Below are 27,688 nucleotides of genomic sequence, written 5' to 3'. Positions count from 1 at the left end.
AAAATAAAAAGTTCTATGAACTCACTATGCCCATCAGCGAATACCTTAGGGTGTCTACTTTCCGAAATGGGGTCATTTGTGGGGTGTTTGTACTGTCTGGCCATTGTAGAACCTCAGGAAACATGACAGGTGCTCAGAAAGTCAGAGCTGCTTCAAAAAGCGGAAATTCACATTTTTGTACCATAGTTTGTAAACGCTATAACTTTTACCCAAAACATTTTTTTTTTACACAAACATTTTTTTTTTATCAAAGACATGTAGAACAATAAATTTAGATCAAAATTTATATATGGATGTTGTTTTTTTTTCAAAATTTTACAACTGAAAGTGAAAAATGACATTTTTTTGCAAAGAAATCGTTAAATTTCGATTAATAACAAAAAAAGTTAAAATGTCAGCAGCAATGAAATACCACCAAATGAAAACTCTATTAGTGAGAAGAAAAGGAGATAAAATTCATTTGGGTGGTAAGTTGCATGACCGAGCAATAAACGGTGAAAGTAGGGTAGGTCAGAAGTGTAAAAAGTGGCCTGGTCTTTAAGGGTGTTTAAGCTATGGGGGCTGAGGTGGTTAAAGAACCTATGTAAAGCCAAAACAAAATTCAGGGCCCACCCCTGATTAGAGCATAAAAACCGACCAAAAGGAGTGGGTCAAATATATTGCAAATAACACTAATGGTACAAAAATAGTCAAAAAATAACATCATTTTATTAGAAAATAAAAAAAAAACACATGATTGACACAAGTCACACTAAAACATTTAATACAGGTCACAATACATATTAAAAACCAAGGGGACCGATGGTGAACTGCCGGTATATATAAATAAAGTGCACGTGCAAAGAACTTCCTGATTGGTCATCACATAGAAGGTATGTTGTACCTACACACTATGGCTCAAAATTTGCATAATTTACCTAAATGCATTGTTTGTACAACAGATACCAGGATTGGAGTGATAATACACACCACAGATGGCTAACTGAGGCAATAGGGTAAATGGAGTTATAACCAGCACATAGAAAAATACTGACCACACAGTTATAGTATACCGTACAGCAGCACTACCGGTCCACCCCCCAACGCACGTTTCGCGTACAGCTTTTTCAAGGGGTACTGGTTGGTGTGGTGAGGGTAGTCCCTTAAGTAGATGGGACGACTGTATCTTATTTGCTGGTGGGCTGTCATTCAATCAAAACACTGATATCATTGGCTAGCCTGCCATCTGTCTATTTCAACTCACCTGAGTGCTATCACATGGTGAGTGCTCTGTACATGGCGCCCGGCATTCCACCATGAACGTCGCGCCGCAGGCCACGCCACGCCGGTCCGGAGGAGGAAGGTCACGCACTTACTGCGCGACGATCGTCATCCAGGAGCGGCGGGCGGCACCCCAGCACGGCGCATGCGTGGAATGTCGGGCGCTCCGCGAGCACCATGTTAGGTGTGGGCATGCGGACCGGCTACCATTATAGTTGCATGCATCATAATTGTATTTACAAAATCCAGACCCAATATAAATCGGCCACCAGTTCATAGTCATACAGATATAGATTCACTCCAAATGGTGTGTTTCAAGTGCAATATACAATATATTAATGCAACATCCTAGAGACAGAGGTAACAAACATAGACACCTGTTATGAGAAACAAGATACACAACAAATCAAATGGACCTATTGCTGATGATAACTGAAATGCAAAATCTCTCATTATTTTTATTATTTTTAGATTTTAGTTGTTTTTAATGTATATCGGTATGGTGCATGAATGTGCAGTGCAATTGCGCTATACACGTGCCACGCACCATACAGGGGTAGTACTGTACAATCCAGTCGTCATATATGCTGGATTATACAGTAGTTCAGTGTGTTAAAAACAGAGCTGGGATATGAGGACAGGAGAATTTTGACGCTTGCGCAACAAAGTCTTTTTAAAAAGAGTATAAGAACTAGAAATAAAAAGATCAACTTATAAACTGGAAAAATTAGTGCAAAAACATTATGCAAATATCAATGCAATAATACGCTCAAATATGACTTGAGTCTTTTTTTCTTGAAGTGCTTGACTGTGGACAGGAACAAAAAGTCCAAAAGTTAATTGTAATCCAATGGGCAACAATAGAGTTAATTGTAATTCACGCAAGGTAGTGGGTAATTTGCACAATGGGTAGTTTTCCTTACAGAAAAGTCTGGAAAACATCCTCCTGGATCCCATGTTTGAGGATGCAAAAGTTTTTCTTTAAGCTGTCTGGTGCTCTCTGCAGCTGTAATGGTGCACCACTGCCCTCTTGTGGTGTCTTTTGGAATTGGCCGAGCAGTAAGCCTGGTGAATGCAGCTGTGACATGCTGCAAGCCGGGATCCCTAGCCGGTGCAGAGGTGGACAAAACCTCCGGCTGAAGGGGCTCTGGTAGACAAACTGAGGGTGCCTGTGGCAGCTTCCAGGGCAGTACGTAGGGTTGCACTCTGGGATTGAAAGTCAGGACAGAGTTATTTATTTGCCCCACCTGTAGAGTTGGAGTCGCAGGGATTTCAGGGATCACTACGGTGACCTCTGGGTTTAAACGTCCCGCTCTGGCGGTATTAGCTCTGGGCGGCAGAGTGGAAGTTCCGGCCGCCTCTGCCGCACCATTAGGTGTCCTTAGCGGAGCAGGCCTAGGCCTGATAGAGGTATTGGGACCCACAGGGAGCGGTGCAGAGGCAGCTACGGACTGGGCCTGGGCCTCAGGGAGTGCGTCTGCTCCTACCTGATGTCATGGCCGGGCGGCCGGTTCCGATTCCTCCTGGTGGTGCGCGGGGACCTGCGCTATAGGTGACGTCATCAGGGCCGTCTCCGAAGCTGTAGTCCGCTTGGCAGGTATCGCGGCTTGCTTCTGGTCCGGGACGTCAGTCGCTGGGGCAGCCGGTAAGATGGTTTGCGCAGTCATCTCCTCCTGTGTCTTGAGGGGGTTGACATCTGCTTCCGCGGGAGCGGACTGGAGTGTGGTGGCCATCTTTTCTTCTGCGCTGGCAGCAATCTGGGTTGCAGGCTCTGTAGCCACGGAGGGATCCACTGCCTCCAGGCTTGCGGCAAAAACGGAGGGACCACTTCTCTTCACCAGTTGAGAGACTTGAATCTCTGGCGGGTGGTCTTCATAAACAGGCTCTCCTCCGATAACCATTTTGTTCCATTTCGGCGAAGGGAGCGCCATCTTCCTTGGCTCCTTTGTCGGGGTGCGTTCAGGAAGTGAGGGTGGAGCCCAGAGGGAGGAGTCTTCACTCCCTTGGCTCACAATGTAAAGTTTGTGGTGGGCAGTCTTTAGTTTTCCCGCTTCTAGGGGGGCGTATTTGGCATCTTCGCGCTCTGGAGAGGCGGCGCCATTTTGCGAATATGGCGAATTAACCTTTTGAGTACTCGTGGGCACCGCATGGTGCTTTCTTGCACAGCAACAAGGCAATAAAGTCAATTTTCAGGGTTTTGTACAATTCTCAGAACTTGTAGTACTGTGATCCGGTTAAACACACAATTGGATCCGGTTCTGTTGTCAGGGATAAGCACACAATTCGATCCGATCCTGTTCACAGTGACGCCAAAATATGCAGTAAGCCAGATTGGGACTGATGCACACTGGCGCAATATTAATAGTTTTTGTTTGTGACGCCAATTGCAATGTGCGCAGGTTATAGTCACAGGGCCCTTTAAGATGATATAACTCACGTACCAGGTGAGGAATGCCAGAGTGGGGATAATGTCTCTATGTAGTGTCAACGGTGTCTCCTACCTTGGTACGGCTGGACTCCTGGATCCTGGCTCACTTGCAATAAATTGAGTGTTGTTAGTAGGAGTAACTGAGGAACTTTGATAATAAGGAATGAGATCCAGACTGGTGATATAATCCAACTTATCTTTACTTAATGGCAGCGTAATCCATACGAGTACAGCAATAGTCTTGGGGCCCAGCAGGTATTGGCAATATGTGGCAGGAATCAATATATATTCTGCTTCTTATCATATGCCTAGTGAATCTGATAGGTATCTATCTTCTGCTCTGTCTGTCTGCTTGGTGTGGGCCTGACTAGCTGAGGAGGAATTTGGCTTCTCCTGGTCTCTGGATAAGTTACTCACAGGACTGCTCGCAGGTAATGGTCTGTCCTGGAGTTCTGTAGTTCTGGAGGTGCTGCTTGCTTTCTACCAGCACTGAGGCTGAAGGCTCAGTCTGGGAAGAAGGATCTTTGGCCTCAGCCGAGACTGGATCCTGGTTGGGATCCCTATGTCTGGGAGCTCCTACCAACACAGCCTTCCCCTAGCAGGGGGGGCTGGTACACTAACTAGAACTTTCCTTCCTCCCCATGAGACAGGACATGGGACAGCCCACTTCTGCTCAGAGATGGGGGAGGGGGCTAGACTGGAATGTACTATTCCAGTCCAGCAATACTAAACTGGATAAGGTCCTGCTAAACATATTGCTGCCACCTGCTGGTGAACATGGAAATTACAGCATAATACATAAAACAGGCCTAGAAAATACATATACAGAAAGATGCAATGTTAGATTACACAAGATGACAATAAATGTACACCTAACATGTTGTAGCGGGGAGAAAGAGTTTAGTGACATACTCCGGGATGTTACACATGCCGGTGAGATACCGGTCTGATGGCAACCCTACCCATAGATCACTGTTACCAGTGATTTGTAATTGACATGCATGCAGAAAATATGCAGATCATATTCTTTGCATGCGTCTAAGACCCCTCTACACAGGGGTTACCTGTGATGTCATTACGAAGTTCTCTAGCAAACACCCAAATGCTGAAGCAGTACTCCCCCATCGAGAACACAGCACTAAATATGAGTGCTGTTTCTGTGATTATTTCTGTTCCAAGTCACAGTATAGGACTGGGCTGTCGGTGCGCCAGCTTAATCCTGCAGACGTCACTGCATGCAGTGACACTCAGTGCCATCAAATGCTTCATGTACCTTCACAGCTGCATGCACAGGGGAAATGCTATTAGCCATCTATTTATATGGCGTGGTCCAGAAGGGATTAATAGGAGCCACTGGTCCAGGGGCCTAATGTCAGCACCCAGAATGCATCTGGCCTCCTCCTGCAGCCAGGAAGATGAGCTGTAAATATACGGAGAATGGTTGGGAAGGGGTTAAAATGAACTGTTTGTCTATGTAGCGTATGCTCTACCATGTTGTATTTTATTAGTAGCACAATGAACAAAACAACATGTGGTACGATGTGGGCACCGCCGAAATGATACTGTCAGCATGGCATGTTCAAACTTCAAGCTTTAAAATGCTTCTATTGGGGTGATGTATTTTGACTTCATCAGAACTAGAAATAAATTATACGGGGTTTTCCGAGAGTTTTTTTTTTTTTGATGATGATGATGATAAGACATCAGTGATCATTAGGGGTCTGACACCCGGGACCCCCACAGATCAGCTGTTTGAGAAGGCAGCGGCGTTCACAGTAGCACAGCGCCGTACATAGTATAGTGGCTTTGCTTGGTATTGCAGCACAGCCCCATTCACTTCAATGGGGCCGAGCTGCACCTAGGCCATGTGACCGATGAACGTGACATCACTGGGCTAGGAAAAGCTGGAGAAGGCTGCGGCCCTAGGCACAAATGCCTTCTCAAGCAGCTGAACAGCGACGGTCCCGGGTGTCAGACCCCCACCGATTAGTAAAAAAAAACTCTTTGAAAACCTCTTTAATCACAATTTATGTGATGTTCCACCATACATTTCTACTACTGTATACATACTGTATATCAGTCCTATATATAACACTTTTTATTCTAATCCTCTTTGTCATGTTTTATATTTCTCATGCAAGTGCCTTGCCTACAGCTCTGCGGTGCCAGGAGTTACTTGATAAATCTAATTTTGAGTACAGAGCACCTTTCTTCCATTCCGGCACGTATAATCCATCTATCTGAGCTGAGCCCTTCCTGATTGACACGGATGGGAGTGGATTGACTCGGGGCGGCTGCGCAGTCATTGGCTGCACAGCTCTCCCACTGAATCAGCAACAGCTTCACGCTGCCTTCTGTGGTTTACTGACAAGCTGTCAGCTGACAGGCTTAGACAATGTACAACCCTGACTATTGTTAGGGGGAGGAGGAGAGTAAAGTACTTCTGATGATGTCATCAAGGAAGGGAGCCAAGGAAATAAACACAACTATGCGACTGTACTTGTTGGGGAATGCAAAGTCTACACCTTGTTAAAAAATAAATAAATAAATAAAACTGCAGCAGACTATACTGGCATGTATCTGGGCATAATGCTTTTCAGTTATTTAATCTCCCAAATGGCAGTTCTATTTTAGACGCCTACCATCTAGGAGCACAGGAGTCTTGAAATATGCTTCCACAATAGCGCAGGCCAGGATCAATGTTTAGCCAGAAAGTTGTACAGAAATTTCCTTGTGTTTACTCTGCCATATCCCAGAAGGGCCAAGATATCCTTGCATTGCCAATCAATATGAAAACACAATAAAAGGAAGCAGACACAATGCCCGCCATTCAGTCTCCACTAATGTGACGCTGCGAGGAGGGTGAGCTGCACTATACGGCAAGTGTGTCATGAATAAATGACTCAGTCGTAGTCTTCCTTGTCTTAATATAACACCTTTACATCACACCGGGGGAAAGGTCAAATTAATTTTTTTTTTCACGGTGGGGGCAGGGGGGTCACAAGTGCTATTTATACTTTAAGGGCAGTTTCCTTTTCTAAGTGTAAGTATCCAGAGCTTCAGATGACTGCCAAGTAATCTAACAGAGAGCACATAGACACAAAACATTCGTACATCCTCAGTTATTCATTTCCACTTGGCAAGTAGTTAAATATTCTTGATCCAAAATACACATTATAAGTTTTAGGGAAAAATTCGGCAACAGTAATTCTTGCATAGTAGCAGTGTTCTCATATATGGTGACAATACGCTCTCCTGAGTACTGCTGCACCGTTAGATTGTGGAAGGAGAACATCTGCACATGTATGGGGTGCCTGTAACTATGCCTAGTGTGCCTACTTCATGGATGCTGCCTTCCTGGCAAGTTATTACCGACAAAGCTTATATTCCCCGACCACTACTGCAACATTGATGGTCGTATTGTTAAAGGGAACCTGTCATGATGTCTACTCTGTAGGCGTGGTATAGAGCAGGAGGAGCTCAGCAGATTGATACAGTGCTTTGTAGTAAAGTAATCTAATCATTGAAAGGGGTTATCCCATGAATAATGTAAAAAATGAAAATCACACATAGTCTAGTACAGGGCTGGCCAACCTGCGGCTCTCCAGCTGTTGTAAAACTACAATTCCCACCATGCCCTGCTGTAGGCTGTCTGGGCATGCTGGGAGTTGTAGTTTTGCAACAGCTGGAGAGCCACAGGTTGGCCATCCCTGGTCTAGTACATGACAACCGCAGCTAGAACCAGCCCTGTATTCATTGCTCCAATTGTTGTGCTAGGTTTATTTCAAGCTGACAGCTTAGGGGGTCATATCTTTTTCCAGGGGTGTGTCCCGTCTGCTGCAGCTAGTGGCAGTGGAAGGATGGAACTGAGCATGTGCTTCCATTTCATTGAGCAGGATAAAGCAATTAGAAAAAGAGCAAACAGCAGGTGGCGCTATACATATAGATTTCATTCAATCACGCAGTAGCTAAAATGCATTTTTAAATACAAGCAATTATAAAAGTATTCAGATCGAGGTGCTGGTTTGAAAACAGTAGAATATTTTTCGGGGAACAACCCCTTTAAATCTCTGCTTCTTCTTCTTCCCTCTATCAGTGTGAAAGAATTCTTTAAAACACTCAGTAGGACCGCCCACTGGACTCCTAAGCGTAGAAAGCAGGTATTTACGGTATGTAAATTAAAAGCTTTAATCAATCTTTTCCCACGGATCTATATATCAATCAACTCGGCTCGTCCTGCTGACTGCACTTATGGCTGCATGTACAACTTGACAGGTTCCCTTTAAGCTTTTGTCACAACAGGCTTCTCTGTAGGTGAATAGGCAGCTCCATCTAGTATCAGGAGCAGAATGGCAGGCGACCTTCTCCTCACCGGAGACAACCAGGTTGTGTGCATGTAGCATTGTTTCTAGTGCAATGCCTTGTCTGACCTCCTTGGCCGTAAAACAGTTAAACTCAATGCTATTTCCTACGTGACGTTGACATGCAAGTCTGCACTGTTCATCCCTGTGGACATTGAGCTTGGCTTTCCTTCACAATTCCTACTCTATGACTCTTCTCCACCCCTTTCTTTTTCCAACAGAAGCACACACCCTGCTGAAATCAAAACCTGCACTTTCAAAGTTACTTTACATTGACACCTCCTTCTTTTTTTCGGTTCTTTCTCCGAGATTTTAAAAAAAAAATATGTTTTTTTTTTGTTTTTTTTTAAATATTTAACTCATGCACTCATGCCCTTTAAGACGACGCAACATGGAATGGATTATTGCATGTCAGGCCAGGCTAGTGAGGAGCACTATAGAAAGGGTTAAGTGAGACCGCCCCAGCTCTGTTGTGCGTATGCAATAATCTGTGTGGCTGCCTTGGCTGTCTGCCAAAGTGTTGCCTTGCCTCCACACACTCCCCCCCCCCCTTCTTTCCTCCCTTTTGCATGAAGTAGGATCCTTGAGCTGTTGCAGAGGCAGCCAACTGCTCCATATTTGGCTTCTATTACACATTTACATACTGGAGAGAGAGAGCTGTACTGCAGACATCATTTCTACTACAGTAGAGGAGACATACAAGACCTGTCTTACTGCGAGAGGGGGGGGGCAGAGTAACACAAAAAAAAAAAAAAAAAAGAGGCAGCAGCTCAGACACCCTCTTCCACCAACAACCTCTCTACCGCACTTTACAGTAAGTCCATTTTTTCCTCTTTGCTGTTCTTTGTTGATTGTGGAAATAGCAGCAGACAAGACGTTTTGTACATGCACACGTATTCCTGTGGATATTTCTATACAACCTAAGCGACCATAAGCTGGGCTTTCTGTTCCTGCTTTCCAAGCCTTTAAAGAGAAGCAGCAGCAAACTGTAATCATCTGGAGGTACAGGCGTATTCTCTTTCTTTTTTATTACAGTCATAGGTGGATAATTGTTCTCCGTAAGGGTCGACGTATAAACTCGGTCGATTAGACAAGGGTGAGTATTCTTTTTGTGGATGCAATGGGCCCTGACGGTAACCATTAACCCCTGTTGAGCTGCCTGTGGTGTTGTGTGGAGTGACACAGTGGTTAAGGTTGTCAGTAGTAGGGAAGAGATCTGTGCAGTTACCACTTCCCCCATGGGGTGCTGAAAAGAGTCTGCAAAGGGAGAGCCTACGTGTGTATGTGTACGAGAGAGGAGACTGCACGTTTATGTCACCTCTGTCAATCCCCTCCTCCTGCTGTCTGATCTCTCAGTCTGCTCCAGTATAGAGACCACCCGGTACAACATTACGGGGGGCTGTCAGCTTTGTAGTATTTCTATCATTTCATTTTTCATGGTCTGGTCATTTATTAATTCAGCAAGAGCACAGAAACCTACATGTTGTCTGCACCTGGCCTGATATCTACCGGTTGGACGGTAAATGGGCTACTTAGACAGGCCTCATGCTTTATGTCAGAGAAAAACTAATGTCGGCCAACATCATATGCAAGAGTGGAGGACATGATTGTATTACATATACTATGGTCATATTACAGGTTATTAGCAAGGCGCTCTAGCTATAGTAAATACTATTCATGTCTGGCAGTTTCAGTCCCTGTTTGTAGGCCCAAATGTTCAATTCTATTAGTATTATACAATAGTTTACTTAAATTATGTACGAGAAGCTCGGAAGACACCGCTTGAGATTAGAAGTCTGAAGTAAAGGCCAAAAGTCTTCAGTAGATAAAAAGGCCGGCCTGAAGCTCACTACTTCACCCCAAAAAGCTTGGCTACACGTTGAAGGCTTCCACCAGGACCTCCTGGAGAACAGTACGGCCCTACTCAGTCCATTAGACATACAATTTATATAGTAGCATCATCTTCTATGGTGCTGTACAATATCCTACAAAACCGTATTAAAGGCATAAGAGTACAAGTAGAAGGAAACTTATTAAAGTGAGAGTTTATCGAAAGGAATTAAAAGGGCAAGAACAAGAGCTGGAGGGATAAATGCCTGTGCAAATTGTTGACGTTTTCTACATATTTATATATATATATATATATATATATATATATATAGGTGAAACTCGAAAAATTAGAATATCGTGCAACAGTCCATTTATTTCAGTAATGCAACTTAAAAGGAATTGCATTAATGTAGCCTAAAATTTGAATATTGTGAAAAGGTTCAATATTCTAGGCTCAAAGTGTCGCACTCTAGTCAGCTAATTAATCCATACCCCCTGAGCAAAGGGGACCTGAGATTGTGACTTTGGGGTTTTCATAAGCTGTAAGCCATAATCATCCAAATTATAACAAAGAAAGGCTTAAAATATCTCGCTTTGCATGTAATGAGTCTATCTCATATATTAGTTTCACCTTTTAAGTTGCATTACTGAAATAAATGAACTTTGCACAATATCCTAATTTTTCGAGTTTCACCTGTATATATATATATATATATAATCTGCTATGGTACTACTAAAGCAAGTATGTATAGGTGACTATATAGTCCTTTAAATAACATCATTGTAGCATACTGACAGCGCGAGCATCGGGTGGCCCTAGAGCAGGTAAGCCTATTCTTCGCCCTAAACCATAGGTTTGTAGGGCAGGAGCTCAGGTGTCAGTGAAGAATAATGGTCTTCTTCTTGGTCTGGTCTTACAACTGTGTGTATAGTATGTACGTGAAGCGGAGTGAGTAAGCATAGTGAAAGAGCTGTGTGTAGTGTAGTGTAAAGCTCCCTCCTCCCAGTGGGTGAGTACAGTGAGTCAGGCGTAGCTGGGAGGAGGATGCGGTGTGTGTGAAAGGAGACAGGGCCTCGGGGAAAGCTCAGCTAGGGGAAATGCTGCCTAGCCTAGCAAGGACAGACGTGTAAGAGAATGAGCAGATTGCATGACACCAGAGTGCGGATGAAGTTGTCAAGCTTATTCTGAATCCCCAAAGGTTTGTGTCAGCCATGGACTAAAGGCTTGTGCAGAGACAAGTGTCTTTAAAGTGTAGAGTGCTTTCAAGGTAATTTCATTTTTATGTCTCTGGCTTCTTGTTGTTATGGTAGCAAAGGGTTAAACGTCCCACCTGTAACCCCCCCCAATCAGGTCTCATTCATTGCATCTGCGTTTTCGAAAAGTCGTTTCCGTCTACATTTGCAAAAAAATGCGAAATGTTTTGGTGCAAGAATTTACCCCGATCCACGCCACGCTCAGAACATCTGCTTTGTACAGTATACGGCTTTACTTAGGCATATCGTAATCATCCCCGGTAGCACGCAGAGCAGACAGTTCCATTGTAACTGCCTTGAAAGCTGCTAAAGCCTGTACATATCACAGTGTCACTGCTAGCACTATGGGGGGGTTTCCACCGTTTCCCAGGAAACAGGCTTTTTCCGTGGAGTGGGCCCAAATCCTTCTACAAAGAAATAGGAGTTCACATACATATGAACCTGTTCCTAGAAATGAGACCGGGGTCCACCGCGATTCGAAGCAAGCTGAGGAAAATCTGTCAGTCCTGCCCAGTGACCTCTTTCGGCGTGACTCAATCAACAGTTAACTCTACGGCTCCCGGTGGCTGATACACTGGCACTGGAGACTAAGGCTTATACGTAGCTTAGGGGCGACTTACACATCTTTTATAAAGATTGCTTTGCCCATTGCATTATTTTTTCAGTGCTTCTCAGTGATTCCCCACAAGGGGATGCAGCAAATGATATACGGCATATCTGTTTGTTCACACAGATAGGCTACAAGCTGCATGTGTTAATGAAGTGATTCACGTGATAAAACCATTCTGTAGACATAGTACTTTATCCGTCCGATAATGAAAGCCGCTGTTTTGATCTCCATTTACAAACTGTAAAAAAAAATTAAAAAAAATACAGTAATGTGCTGTAGACAACCCAGAGGCCTAGCTCCTAGAACTCTTCCAAGATAGATTGCAGAAGATGTAGCAGAGCTACCAGGCCCATTCAGCATATACCACGGTGATATTGCAATGTAGCATACCGGCTGATACATAGAAGAGTATTTGAATAATGGTCTGCATTACATAATTGCATCATTCTGTCGTATGTGTTGCTGCCACATATACATATATGCCTGCTAAATATATATATAGATATACAGTGTATACCCTTCTTCATGTGGTATATGAGCTGTCTCATATTATACCTATGCCTTAACTTAAAGTGAACCTTTGCAAAAACAAAGTTAAAGAAACTAAACTAGAATACTATACTATATGTTAATGGCTGCCCATAAGTTGAATAAGGCGAATTTCACCACTCCGGCTGATACAAATAGTGCACAGTATCAGGGTAAATGCACACATTTAGGATTTGTGTTACGGACAATCCGCGCTGAAATCGGCAGGCGTTCGCAGGGAAATCCGTGCGGTCAATCCGCATCAATTGGTGCGGATGTGCATGCAGATTTGGTGTGGATTTTCCACATGCTGATTTTACTGTCCCCATTGAAGTGAATGGAGAAAATCCAGACAGGAAAAATAAAATAAAAATTGGTCAAAATCCGCACAGAAAAAATCTGCATCGTGTGCATGAGAATTTCAAATTCTCATAGAAGACAGTTTACATGACCTACGGTGTGGATTTTACTGCACGCAAATCCTGATCGTGTGCATTTAGCCCTAAAGGTGGAATAAAATACCAGTAAAAATGTATGTAAATGTATAAATATCTAATAATAATAATAATAATAATAATATATTATTGTCATAAATTGGGCCTAATAGTAAGGAATGGTGAATTCAGTATGGAAATCTAGACTGTGTCATTATGTTTCCCCAATGATAAGTAGAAATAAACCATATACCAATATGTTACCACCATAGATAACTAATACACAGCCTATGGGATAATGATAAGTAACCACACTAGAGGTAATTTGTGCAATATAAATGAATGTTATTAGTACAACCAGTGATAGCTGTAGGCATGACACAGTTATATAGATTAAAATATCCTAACAATATGCCCCCATTGTCTAAGATGGGATAACCCCTTTAAAATCATCTCATATTCCCAGTGATGGTCAAAGGGCAGAGAGTGGATGACAACAATTGATGCAACATGATTGATATATATATATACAATATATGGCCTCATGCACACGACCGTTGTTTTGGTCCACATCTGAACCGCAGTTTTTGCGGCTTGGATGCGGACCCATTCTCTTCAATAGGGCCGCAAAAGATGCGGACAGCACGTTGTTCCGTTCTGTGGTCCGCAAAAAAAATATAACCTGTCCTATTCTTGTCCGTTTTCCGGACAAGAATAGGCAGTTATATTAATGGCTGTCCGCGCCGTTCCGCAAACTGCGGAATGCACACGGACGCCATCCGTGTTTTGCGGATCTGCAATTTGCGGATCCGCAAAACACACAACGGTCATGTGCATGAGGCCTATTCAAGAGTGTCAGTATATAGTTACTAGTTTCTTTGCTTGTGTCGTCATAAAGTGTGCAAACTAAATGCACTGGCCATGTTTTAGTTCTGCACATGTATCAGTCCTGTATTGGAAAGATCAGCATTATAACAAGCTCCTCAACTAGGCCATGGCTGTAATATGCAGTATTCTTCACTGTAAACCATATCTATAGGATAATTGTCGTAAACTGCCCAATGAATACACTTTTATGCAGTAGAGGAAACTGTAACTCAGTGAGGCCAGTCGGAGGCATTTGCATGCGGACTCACTGTGCATTGTGCAAGTATTTTCTTTGCCGCATGCGCTGTGAATATGGCACTTCCATTATCCTGAACATGGCCTGGTGACACTTCTAGCAAAGTGGGGAGACAGAATTTACCCTTTCAAGTGGACCGTCAGGGCTCCCCGTGTACACCTTAACTCTGTGGTGGATCCTGCCCATGTGTAGGGCTACCAGCAGGACTGCATGGTGCTTGGAGAAGTTTATATCATTGCACTGATGGAATGGGTCATTTATCTATTAAGAGGATGTCAATGATTGATTTGTTTATTTATTTACTTATTTATTTTACCCATTTATATAGCGCTACTATATTCTGCTACTAAGTTCCCTGTCAGTATGTCTTTGGAGTGTGGGAGGAAACCGGAGTACCCGGAGGAAGCCCATGTAGACACAGGGAGAACATACAAACTCTATGCAGATGTTGTCCTTGGTCAGACTCGAACCTAGGAGATAACTGGCCATTTTCCAGCCCACAGCACCTTCTGGTAATTCAGATGTCATTGACACCTTCTTTTCATTTTCTGATACATTGCACAGTAATCATGGCCGGAGAGAACTCTAATACAAGAAAGGATAAAAGAAATTCTGTTCCTAAATATTGTCGACCCTTGGAGGAAAGATCCTTGCTGGTAATATAAACTATTGCATAACTAAACTAAACTGTAACGCAAGAGAAATGGGAAGTCAAATCTGTTTAGATTAACTTTCGCTCCATACGTACAAAGGCTTGGTATTCAGTATTTATAATTCAAGGAATATATTGGAAAAAGTTCACACCTTGCAGTGGCACTTTCCGGAAATTGCTGTAGGGGCGTGCATGACAGCTAGAAATGACAGCTTGAGTATATGGCATATATACAGAGTAAAAAAGTGGCAAATGCAGTAACTAAACAGATTCCTGCTTAACAATATTTGTGTCCCGTTCCTTGCTCTTTATTAGTTATATTTAGAGATGAGCGCAGTTCTATCAAATTCAATTCAGCTGCTTTGCCGTACTTTAAAAAAAAATTGAACCCCTCAGATGCTGTGTTCCTCACTGAGATCCATAATAAAACATTTTAATATTTGCAAAAATAAATAAATAAAAAAATAAAATCATACTTACGTCATCCATTTGATCTCAAAGAGGCCACCGTGACCATCTTACTTGAAGATCCAATACCAAATCTCGTGCGTCGCGTAATGATGTTCTCACAACATGGTGATGTCATACGTCACCGCGCACGTGATTTTGCTTGGGATCCTCAAGCAAGATGGCCACGGTGGCCTCATCGCGCTCAAATGGGTGAGGTAAGTATGATTTTTTTTTTTACCACCATTTCAGGGAAAATTGATTCGTTACCACGAAATTCGGCTTTGCAGGGAATCTAGTTTTTCCTGAAACTCGGATTGAAGTTCACGAAGTGAACACTAGTTATATTATAATGTTGTGTGATGAGAGCCGGTACGCAACAGAGCAGAGCCTTATAAATATACAGTATCATACTGTCCTCCTGTTCGGGTTCAGGACTCAAACTTGACCCTGAACCCTAACCCTATTGAAGTCAATGGGGACCCGAACTTTGGGGCACTAAAATGCCTGTAAAATAGATATAGCAAGGGCTAGAGGGCTGCAAAAGGAATCAAAATGGGGATAAGAGCAGGACAGTTGCCCTGCAAACAAATGTGGATAGGGAAGTGACTTAAAATAACATAGAATAAAAAATAAAATAAAAATAGTAATCTTGAACTAGGAGGCGGAGGTCAAAGTGGAGTAGGAGGTTGAGGAGGCGGTGGACGTGGCGGTGAAGGTGGAAGCGCTCTGGAGGAGAAGGAGGTAGCCAACACTGTTTTTTTTTTTCCTTTATTTATTTTTTATTTATTATTTATTTTATTTTTTATAAATTTGGGAAGACCCCAAAACATTGGGAACTTGAAAAGAGAATGCAAAGAGAAAGTGCGCTGGAGTCTAACAATGGCTGGGTGCGGCCGATATACTTGTCTACTCAGCACAAGGTTCGGACAAGTCCTGAGGGATCCATGCCTGGTTCATTTTAATGAACGTGAGCTTGTCCACATTGGCTGTGGACAGGTGGCTGCGCTTGTCTGTAATCACCCCTCTGCCGCGCTAAACACACGTTCGGCCAATATACTGGCTGCAGGAAAGGCCAGCACCTCCAAGGCGTAAAGGGCAAGCTCAGGCCATATGCCCAATTTGGAGACACAAAAGTTGAATGGGACAGACCCAACAGTCAGTACGTGTAGGTGTGTGCACACATACTGCTCCACCATGTTGCTGAAATGCTGCCTCCTGCTGCTAAGACGTTCCATATCAGCTGGTGGTGCTGGTTGTTGTGGCATGCTGACAAAGCTTTTCCACATTTTGGCCATGCTAACCCTCCGTTCTGAGGTGCTGGCGGTGCCCCAGCTGCGTTGGCGACTTCTTCCTCCACCTCTGCCTTCGCCTTGTGCTTCCACTGAGCCCCCGCTGTCAGGTGGGAATGCCATCAGCAGCACGTCTACCAGCGTGCGCTTGTACTCGCGCATCTTTCTTTTACGCTCCAGTGACGGAATTAAGGATGGCACGTTGTCCTTGTAGTGGGGATCCAGCAGCGTGGCCACCCAGTAATTAGCACTGGTTAGAATGTGGGCAACTCAGCGGTCGTTGCGCATTGCAGCATGTAATCGCTCATGTGTGCCAGGCTGCCCAGAGGCAACGACAAGCTGTCCTATGTGGGAGGTGTATCGTCTGTGTCCTCTGTATCCCCCCAGCCACACTCCAGTGATGCCCATGAGCTGCTTTGGGTGCCACCCTGCTGTGATCATCCTCCTCATCCTCCAGACCTGTGTCCCGGCTCGACAATTGTGTACCTCGCCTCTGTTGGTGCAGGAACCCACCCTCCGAGCCACTTGTGAATGACTGGCCTGATAACCGTCGAAATGATCCCTCTTCCTCCTCCTCTTCCTCCTGTCAGGCAACAGAAAAAGTAGTAGAACCTCTTCCTCCTGTGTCACATCCTCTTCCATCATCGCCCGAAGTGTTTTTTCAAGAAGATATAGAAGTGGGATAGTAACGCTGAGGACGGCACTCAATCGCTTCCGCTTCTGGGACAGGGCTAGGTGGATGGCCCACAGAAACCCCGCCAGCAGAGTCATCAAAAAGCATAAGAGACTGCTGCATGACTTGGGGCTCAGACTGCTTGGCTGATTTGCATGGGGGTTAGGTAAAAAACAGATGCACAAGGGCTGCAGGTGCCAACTCTCTGTCAGCCACCCAATCTACTACCACCTCTACTTGTTCTGTCCTCACTATTCGTACACCCGTATTCGGGCCTACAAAATAACGCTGAACTTTTTGTCGTCTACGTGCACCTGACAAAGGTGTTTCATTTTGGCTTGTAGCTGGCACAGATTGACCACGTCCTCTCCCTGCAACAGGAGCTACACCAACACCAGCAGCACCACGACCAGGGCCACGTACCTTTTTGATGCTCTCCTTATACTTTGAGGTCACCCACCGAACTAACAGACGAATTAACTATATCAATTTCACTGTCACGTATGCAATGCAGGTGTATCTCACACACAAATTAGGTATATTTCACCCACTGAACTAACAGAGGGATTAACTGTATTTATTTCCCTGTCAGGTATGCAATGCAGGAGTACCTCACACACAAATTAGGTATATTTCACCCACCGAAGCAACAGACGGATTAACTATAATCAATTTCCCTGTCGCGTAAGCAGTGCAGGTGTACTTCACGCAATAAATGAGTATATGACGTGCACCTAACTAACAGAGGGATTAACTATTATATTTGTGTGTCAGGGGTACAAAGTACAATGTTGCATTGCACCCACACAAAAAACGCTGTAGGTCACCCACAGAATTAACAGCTAGATTTATGATTATTTTTCTGTGTCAGGGTGCAAAGATGGTGTATTGCACCCACAAAAAAATCGCACTAACACTGTCCCTCATTTCAGCTGCCTGCTCTTTGTCCCTTCACTACTGAGACCTGATGGGCGGTGCTACACATGATCCAGCTTATATAGAGGCTGGGTCACATAATGCACCGGCCAATCACAGACATGCCATTAGTAGGCATGGCTGTGATGGCTTCTAAGGGCACACAGTTTAAAAGCTTGTTGATTGGCTGCCCTGCAGCCTTTCAACAAGCTATATTAAATGACTGAACACCGAATTGGAACCCGAACTTTTCCGGCAAAGTTCAGGTCCGGGTACCAAAAATCATAAAGTTCGGTATGGACCCGAATTTTACAGTTCGGGTTCGCTCAACACTACCTGCAACATATTCTGCAGCACTGTACAGAAAATCTGTCTACTCATAGTTTTCCCCATACACACACATAGGTCAATTTCATAGCAAGCCAATTAATGTGCGGGGCATACAAACTTCATTCAGATGGCAATGTGGGCACCTACAGCAGGGGGTGTTTGTGAATTTTATCAGTACATGGTGCTCATCATAAACATGTGCAAAATTCCCTCGTTAGTTTGCTGATACATTAGCAATAATAGGCTACAGAAATCATTAGTACACTCTCTTTGTATATTTTAGGCAATTTTTAAAAAAAAATTTTTTTACTGCTAACATACCTTAGTAGTGGGCCTCTTGTCCACCATACGCCATGTGCAGCTGCACTGGTTTACATGGTATGCTTGTTTCTGACTGTAAACTTTTTTTTGCTGCAGTAGACTGGTTTGTCACTGTGATACAAAATCCATATTATTATTATTATTATTATCATTATTATTATTATTATTATTATTTTAGTTTTTTTTTCTAAATTACAAAAATAAATGGCAGCACACAATAAACCTTATGCAGTGAGTTGCAAGTCTGGGGGAACTTGACCTAAAGAGCAAGGACCCAATCAGGCAAATAAAAATAAACATAATAATAATATTCATAATAATAATAATAATAATAATAAAAATAAAAACACAAAAGGCAAAATCTATCTTACTGTATCTATCTATTTATCTATCTCATATCTATCTATCTTCTATATATCTATCTTCTATCTATCTATCTATCTATCTATCTATCTATCTATCAATTCAATTCAATAAAGCTTTATTGGCACGTCCAAGTAAAACATTTAGCATTGCCAAAGCAAAATAAATAATAGGTATTGTGGAGGGGGGTTTGATGTGGGAATTAAAGGGGGTCTGTCTATCTCCCATCTATCTATCTATCTATTATCTATCTCCCATCTATCTATCTATCTATCTCTCTATCTATCTATCTATCTATCTATCTATCTAATATCTATCTATCTATCTATCTATCTATCTATCTATCTATCTATCTCATATCTATCTATCTTATATCTATCATATATCTATCTATCTTTATTTATTCATCTATCTACGCACATATTTCCTCTTATTTTTTATTTTACCTCAAGCAGCATATAAAGAATCCAACTCCAGTTCACTCGTAGGAATTTTTTTGGAGCATATTGCATCATCCTGACAGATATCTACATTCAGTACAGGCAGAAAATCAGTTACTAGCAACTCAATAGTTGTAAAATAAACAGCAAAAAATAGGATGAGGCCTATTCCATTTTAAATTAGTTCCAGCATGAGGGAAACAGGGTTGTATTCTTAAGTCCTATGGGCTCAACAAGCATTTATATAAAGTGTGGCGGTATTCATGTTTGTTGCTGTTTTATTTAAGACTTTAGAAAATCTTGTGTTTATTACAAGTCTGTATACAGTACAACCTCATTACAGAGGAAAGTGCATCTCTGAGGGGTAAACTACAGCTCCTACAATAGGACTGTGTAATGCTTCATTTGACATGCGGTGGTGCTGCAGGGAAATTGCTAAATTTCCCCACAGATTACAGCCAATAAGGCCAAACAGGAGGACACCAAGTTATCAGTTTATTGAAGAGACCAAGTAGTAATTGACCAAAGTGGAGTACCTCTTTAAGGGACTGCGTTTGTCTCATCCATACAACCCGTTCCCATAAATGCTGCAAGCACATATGGATGCCATTGAGAGTTTTACCTGATGAAGGGGACAAATTTCCCCGAAACGCGTTGTAATCATCTGCAAAATAAATAGTGAAGATACTTTTACAATACTGACGGATTCTCTGGCTGGTTCCTTGTGCAGAGGGATCTTTTTTTCCTGACGAAAAACATAAAGTAGACCAACAGACAGTAGAAGTTTGTAAGAGGGTCAGTTCTTTGTGTGGCTCTCGACCCCTGACACAGGACCCACTTGAGGATGGTTTGACAAAGAGGTGGAAACTGTTAAGCTCAAAGACACATTAGTCCAAAGGGAGCATTAACACTTGATGATTGTATACACAAGTACTTGGCTTGATGGTTACAGTCAAAAATGGGTAGAGAGCTTGGTGGCTACAGTAGAACATCATACAGTTTAATGGTTACAGTTCAGTGCTCCTCTAATAAGTAGTCTTGAACAAGCACAGTAAGCAAATTACGGTAACAGGGAAAGCAAGAGCCACTGCACTGTAGCTTAGAACAATCTAGTCTCTGGTCTCTCGGACTTCTCATGGCCCACAACACAGGCACACATACTTGAAGTGGCCCCTAACCACTCGCAGACTTCATTGAATCAATGCCGGTAACGAAGGACGCTCACAACCCAGAAGATCCAAGCAACACAGCAGCTCAGTTAGGACCAGGACACTACACTTAATCACTGCCTTCCTTAGTAATGTGCACTGACAGGGCCCTAAACTTTCAGGCTACTTTCACATTTGCGTTTTGGCTTTCCGTTTGTGAGATCCATAATGGGCCCTCACAAGTGGTCCAAAACGGGTCAGCTTTACCCTAATGAATTCTGTATGGAAAAGGATCGGCTCAGAATGCCTCAGTTTGCCTCCGATCAGCCTTCATTTCGCTCTGCCTGCAGTGTTTTGCTGTCCGCTTGACGAAACTGAGCCAAACGGATCCGTGCTGGCACAATCTGGCACAAGAGAAAATGGATCCGTCTCCCATTGACTTTCAATGGAGTTCATGACGGAGCCCTCTTAGCTATGTTACAGATAATACAAACGGATCCGTTCATGGCGGATGCATGCGGTTGTAATATTGTAACGGATCCGTTTTTGCAGATCCATGACGGATCCGCCCAAAACACGAGTGTGAAAGTATAATGTGAAAGGTTTACCGCTCTATCACTACTCACTACACCAAATAAGAGGTGCTCCAGTCCACCTCCTTCTTTGCTCCCTCAACACCCAAAGTACAGAGCCTGTGAGGCGTTACGCTCTTGCGTCTGTGCATGTTATCTAGAGGACAATCTTGTGTATGCGTCCACAGCTACTGAATAAACAGCGTCAACATAACAATCCCAGTACAGGCAAAAATAGACATTAAAGGGGTTGTCCAACATCCACCATAATTTAAGGGCAGCTGGACATTGTAAAAAAAAAAAAACACAAAAAAACCTTTTTCATAGTCCGCCATTCCAATGTTACGGTACGGCTCCAGTTCTTGCCATTTCTGCTCCCTGCCTGAATGGAAGAATACTGTACATGCATGTGACTGCTGCCGGCAAATCAATGGCCTCAGTGGTAACGTGTGCACAAACCGCAGCATGACTATTCAACTAGGCAGAACTAATGGGATCAAGTGTGGCATGCCTTGAGTATAAAATTAATTATATCCCTGTTACAGTATGATGCTTACCTAAGGTACTAAGCTGGGGGTCTTGCCATGAAAAGTGCAGTATGGCAATTCCAATTTCATACTTTAGTTATACATTGACCAAAAGCCTTTTTATGCATTTTAGAGCCTTTCCTGATGTTCATGGCTTGACATTTTTCCTGGATACATAATTCTTCTTCTTTCTATATTATTATTCTTTTGTATTAAGACTTTTCAATAAGAGGTTATTTTGAATTAATATTATCTTTTGATTTACTACAAAGCCTTTCAGAACAAGGCAAAACGGCCTTGTAGTGCTCAGGCTTTCATCCGATGCAAGCTGTTAACATGAGAATGAACATTCCTACATAGTAATCTACTTTCCTTGTCACGACAACACATAGGATTGGGTGGAGACATGTCCTAGTTATTGACATAGCAACAATTGCAGTGACACAGTATTTCTTTGAAAAAGGGACTGAAGAAGACACAACCGTAATTATTATTGTTACTTTTTTATCTCTTTAATGGTGTCCATACGCTTTCATTAGCTCTGACAACTATTCCTAATGATCTCCCTATACACATGCACGCTCAGTTCAGCCTGGAAAAAGGGAATAAGCTGTCGTCACACACCTCTGGTGTCAGCTTATCTCCACTGAGAACATAGGATGGGGCATGTTGAAATTCAGCATGCTCGATCCTTTTTACACCGGACAGACTGAATAAACATCAACAACACTACATGCGCACTGGATTGTTGGCCAGGCCTGCCAAAATCAATGGGTTCCACCCGGGGGTGAACTGGGTCCTTAAAGTGGCCCTGGAAAAAATACTAAAAGTGGCCCCGTTTTGTAGTTGGGTCCAAATTGATGGAAGGCAGTGCCAGTAATACCCTATTGTGGCACATTATACCACCCCAACAGAGCCAAACACCACAGCCCATCACAAAATACTGCCAGCAGCACAAAATACGTCCCCAAAAACTTCCGGGCCGGAGGACAGCCCAGGTGTACCCCTGGGCATCGGCTCACCGGGAAATTTCCCTGTAAGGTCTATGGCACTGCCATTACAATAAAGGTAGGAACATTGTAACATTCTTAATCTGACCATAAGCATAGGAATGCTAACAGTGACCCTTTCTGCTTTCCTTCTTTACACACCCAAATTCAAACCTTTCGGTCTTTGGAAGACAATGGGAGGTAATCCGACTGTGCTTGTAGACATGAAATTGTCGACAGGAGCCACTGCCAAAAATCTCATATCCGCTGCCAGCTTTATATCTATCTGTAAGACAAAAATTATAAGAGTTAAAGTTTTAGCACAAGATTCTATTTTGAAAGAGTAGGTATTTGTTTCTAGGTCAAGGGTCAAGGTGTCCAATCCATACATCCATTGGTTTCTTAAAGGGATTGTGTCACAAAACATAGTCTACATTTTCAAAACCAGCACCTGGATCTGAATACTTTTGTAATTGCATGTAATTAAAAACTTTGTGTAGCCAGTGAGCTATTCAATAAAATGTATCTGTATAGCGCCACCTGTTGTTTGCTCTTTTCTTTATTTTTTGTCCATCTCACTGAGCTGCTCGCACATGCTCAGTTTAAATCTTCAACTGACACCAGCCATATGTTCTGTTAGAAGCTTTGACAGGTACAGGGAGAGAGCTGCAGCAGAAAGGACACACTCCTGAGCTGACAGGCTGAAGATAATCTAGCAGACCAATTGGAGAAGTGAATATGGAGATCTCAGGACCCATGTAAGGTACAGGGCTGATTCTAGCTTTGTTATAAAGGAATTATCGTGTGATACATGATAGTTTCATTTATTTTTTACATCAATTATGGCGTAGCCCCTTTTAATAGTCGTAGGGTCCAAAATCCTGCCATTCTGTTGATTTTAATTAAGAGAAATGAACCTATTTTAGAAACGAGCAGGTTGCCTTGGCATGCAGGACGCATGATAATTTCCAGTTGGCATCTGTAGGTTTGGCCATTATATTAATAGTAATAAAAAAAAATATTAGGGGTATGAAAAGGATTTTCTCTGAACGCATAAATCCATCCAAAATATCATTTCAGATGTGCTCTAATTTTTCTCATTCGGAGCTTAATCTAGGGAACTGCAGAAAGGAGGTGATTTTTTTAATGGTATATGCCTATTCCATGTCCATGGACAAATAAACTGTAAGGTCTGCACACAACTCTATTAGTGTACGGCCACACGACGCGGTCGTAATCCGGTCAGGCCGCGGTCAAGAACCCCGTGGCCAATTAGCCCGCAGCTGCCTTTCATTTAACTAATGAAGACTGCACTGTATAGTCGGTCTTTATAAGACCTTCAATACTGCGCAGCCATTAACAATAAAGACCGACTCTACGGTGCGGTCTTCATTAGTTAAACGAAAGGCAACTGCGGGCTATTTGGCTGCACGGTTCTTGCCCGCAGCACGGCCACAACCCGACCGGATCACGGCTGCTTACAACACCATAGTATACCACCTGTACAAGCGCAAGGCCTTAACACAGCACCCATTTCTATAGGCCCATAGTGTACCACTAAATGAAATTACATGGAATCAGTGAGTAATTGTGTCATACACTGTGGGACGGTGAAGGCTCCTATGGGAGAACTCTGTGCCACAATGCTGTAGGGAGCCATCATAGGGTAGCAGACAGAATGTAGCCAGCTCCCTCTTACTGCTACACTGGCTCTGCTGTGTGTACGAGGCCTAACTCAGACTAAGGCCTCATACACACGGCCATATGTTTGGTCCGCGCCCGATATGCCTCTTTTGAGGATCAGATGCAGACCTATTCATTTCAACGCACGTTGCCGTTCTGTGGCCCAACACAAAAATATAGAACATGTCCTATTCCTGTCCGTTTTTTTGCACAAGGATAGGACATTTCTACAAAAGTCAAAAAATAAATGGCAGGGATCTGTGTATTCCTGATCGGTGATTTGCAGACCACAGAACACTTATGGCCGCGTGCATGTCCCCTTACATATACTAATATTATTTGACTTTTTTTGCCATAGTCGCCTTTTTTGTAGTATGGGCTACAGCTAATATTTTATGAATGAGAGAAAAGAGTTATGACTCAACTGAGAGGTGAGATCTGGTGCTAACTTGTAATTTCCTTAAGCCTACGGTAGATAACATTAAGGCTTTCATAGACTTGTCCTGCAAGATGAGAAGGCAGTTTTTGACATATGGGTTTAATGTTCTGCACAGTAGGACTTGAAGGGGCTTCCAAGAACCGTAGAGTGGTCTTTGCTTCTCACCCTTTTTCCTGGTTATTACATAGAAATTCGCGTTGGCAGCAGAGGCTTTCCGCGGTGCTGACGCTCTCTCTGATCAATCATCTGGCTGCCATGGTAATAGACAGCATTCATCAGCTATTCAGGTGCTTTTTGTCTTCAGGCAGTCTTCTCTAGCAACTGCATTCTATTGTGCTGTGAATCATAGACTTTATAATATCAGAAGGCTGATCTTGTTGGTCAATATATTTCGTGATCAGCGATCTTAAACATCATCATCATCAAAGTGATTCATCTCCGCAGATACGTGATCACTTTTGTATGATGCCTTATGTTTAACAAATCAACCAGTGCTTGGCATTCTGAGATCTCTTCATTTTTCTGCCAGCTGGAAATAGAGTTTATTTTTCTATTTAGTCCCTATTTGGTCTTTCATTTAAGTGGCATTTTCTCCTACGAGCATCTCGAGACCGGCATACAAAAGGAACTTGATTTGATGCAGTGGGAGAGAATTAGGAAAAAGTAGTGCAATTAAAGCACCGCCCATAGCATCTCGTAGCGTCTCAGATATTATTTTCCTAAGGCATGTCGGACAAATGGTAACTTCTTTGTTGTGTAGTATGGGTTGGAAGTGAAACTCCTGGGCCCGATGCAAAATCTGTAACAGGGCCATCAACCAATTATAACCCTGGTGTCTTCTTACTGTAGAGAGGAGTTTGTAGAATGTCCCCAAGCATGGAGGCCTGCTACCTTTTCAATCCCTGTGTCCCTAGTCTAGACAACAGTTCCGCTTTTCGTTTGTGCTACTTGCCCTCCATTTCCCCCTCACGTTGACTGCAGCATCTACGTGGTTTACACAGGGAGAGGACTGGCGTTGATCAGGGTGCGTGCTGAGATTTGAGGTGTGCCCTTTCCTTCTGTAAACCGTACAGACGTTCTTGTCAACATTTACTGTGGCCTCTAAGAGGTTAATTGGCCAGGATCAGCATCTTCGGAGGGTCCCGTTTTTTGCAGCTGGGGCCTGCTGCAGGTAGTGAAGGTTCAGCTCCTGAACCTGCGCCATCACCGTGCATAGGTGAATGGTGGTAGTGATATATCTATTCAGTACAGTAGTTGTTACCAAGGGGTTAAATAAAAACAGTAAAACCATTGAAAACATATAATCTGAGTTTTTACACTTTGATTTTCCTCCATTAAAGCTAAAGGAAAAGATAAAACACACACAGCATGTGATGCAGACTTGGTAGTGGGAACCACATGCCCTTCACCACCAAATGGTGGGCTGCACCTTGTCAGTTGTGGGCCAGCTGGTGGAAGCCACATCTAGGCATACATTTTGTACATACTGTTAGATTCAAACAGCAGGTACAAGCGTGTCCTGACCAGTAGAGATGTCCCAAACTATTCGTCGGCAAACAGTTCCCGGCGAACATTGCTTGTTCACGTTCGCCGCGGCGGGCGAACATAATCGATGTTCGGTCCGCCCCCTATACATCATCATTGAGCAAACTTTGACCCTGTACCTCACAGTCAGCAGACACATTCCAGCCAATCAGCATACCCTCCCTCCCAGACCCTCCCACCTCCTATCAAAAAGCAAGGACAGCATCCATCTTAGATTCATTCTGAAGCTGCAGTGTCACAAATGTGACTAAGTTGTAATCGCAATGCGATTAATACAGGTTATATTAATCGCATTGCGAATTCAACTTAGAGCTGGGTTCCTAATGGTTGTATTGCTAGAATATAACGAAGATTGAGAATATAGTGCTATATTCGTTATATTCGTCAATTCTAGCAATACAACCATTAGGAACTCAGATCTAAGTTGTAATCGCAATGTGATTAATACAGGTTATATTAATCGCATTGCGAATTCAACTTACCATACTCTGCGTCAACTACGTAATTTTCCATGGGAGTTTTGCCATGGATCCCCCTCCGTCATGCCACAGTCCAGGTGTTAGTCCCCTTGAAACAACTTTTCCATCACTATTGTGGCCAGAAAGAGTCCCTGTGGGTTTTAAAATTCGCCTGCCTATTGAAGTCTATGGCGGTTCGCCCGTTCGCGAACATTCGCGGAAGTTCGCGTTCGCCGTTCGCGAACGGAAAATTTTATGTTCGCGACATCTCTACTGACCAGTGCAAGTAAAGCCCAGCAACTAGCGGTGAGCCACATGTGGGTCCTGCTTCCGAGGCTGCACCTAAGGGTGCCTTCAATCACGTTCTGTCATCTGAATGGGGTGCTTGGTGTGAAGCACATGGAGTTCTGCAAGGTCCATTCAGATGAATGGAGCTAATTTTCAATCTCAGAAATGTTCTGCACCAAAATCTGCGGCATGTGAGGGCATCCTAACTGTGATATTCATTCAATGGCTCGTTCCACCATTGTGGCTTTTTTCATGAAGTACTACTAAGCCCTGCATAATGCACAAGCCATTCACCATCCTTGTATAGGTTACATTATTTTATGCTTGAATGACTACTACAGGAAATGGAGGGGTTAAAACTGTGGCTTCCCCCATAGACAGATATTTATCTAATTATTCTTATTAATCAATTAAATTAGTCATATTTTTTAGACCTCTTGCACACGTTTCTATGTGAAATCGGTGGTACATGGAAAAACAATATAGGTCGTAATATTTCTCTGTGCATGAAGACTTATGAATATACAGTTAAAGGGGTAATTTCATCATTAATGTAAAAATTGAGATTCAGGCTCAATACAGTACTTCACATGGACCCAGAGTTCCCCCTATTATTGCTGTGCTAGATTTACTTTAAGCCGGCAGCTTAGGGGTCACGTCCTTTCCCAGGGAGCGTGTCCTTTCTGCTGCATTTCTCTCTCCCTGTAAATGCCATAACTTCTAAACAAAGATCCAGCTGGAGTCAGTTGAATGATGGAACTGAGCATGCCAATCCATC

At 43.1% G+C, this 27,688-nt stretch overlaps 1 protein-coding gene across 3 annotated transcripts in view; it reads left to right on the top strand.

Annotated features, from left to right (window-relative positions):
* Positions 1–8,631: 8,631 nt before the first annotated feature.
* The window catches only part of ATXN1 (ataxin 1), a 322,925-nt gene continuing 303,868 nt past the window's right edge, over positions 8,632–27,688 (top strand). For 2 of the 3 annotated variants that reach the window (XM_040432641.1, XM_040432638.1), the window contains exon 1: positions 8,632–8,863. The gene's annotated coding sequence lies outside the window, so the exon portion shown is untranslated. Of the gene's footprint in view, positions 8,864–10,788; positions 11,148–27,688 lie in introns of those variants that run through there. The other variant, XM_040432639.1, reaches the window with a different exon arrangement.

The sequence above is a fragment of the Bufo bufo genome, chromosome 5, assembly GCF_905171765.1.
Source record: "Bufo bufo chromosome 5, aBufBuf1.1, whole genome shotgun sequence".
In the NCBI taxonomy this organism is placed as follows: Eukaryota; Metazoa; Chordata; class Amphibia; order Anura; family Bufonidae; genus Bufo; species Bufo bufo.
The sequence above is the reverse complement of the archived record's forward strand: the minus strand, read 5'-3'. Positions and strand labels throughout refer to the sequence as shown.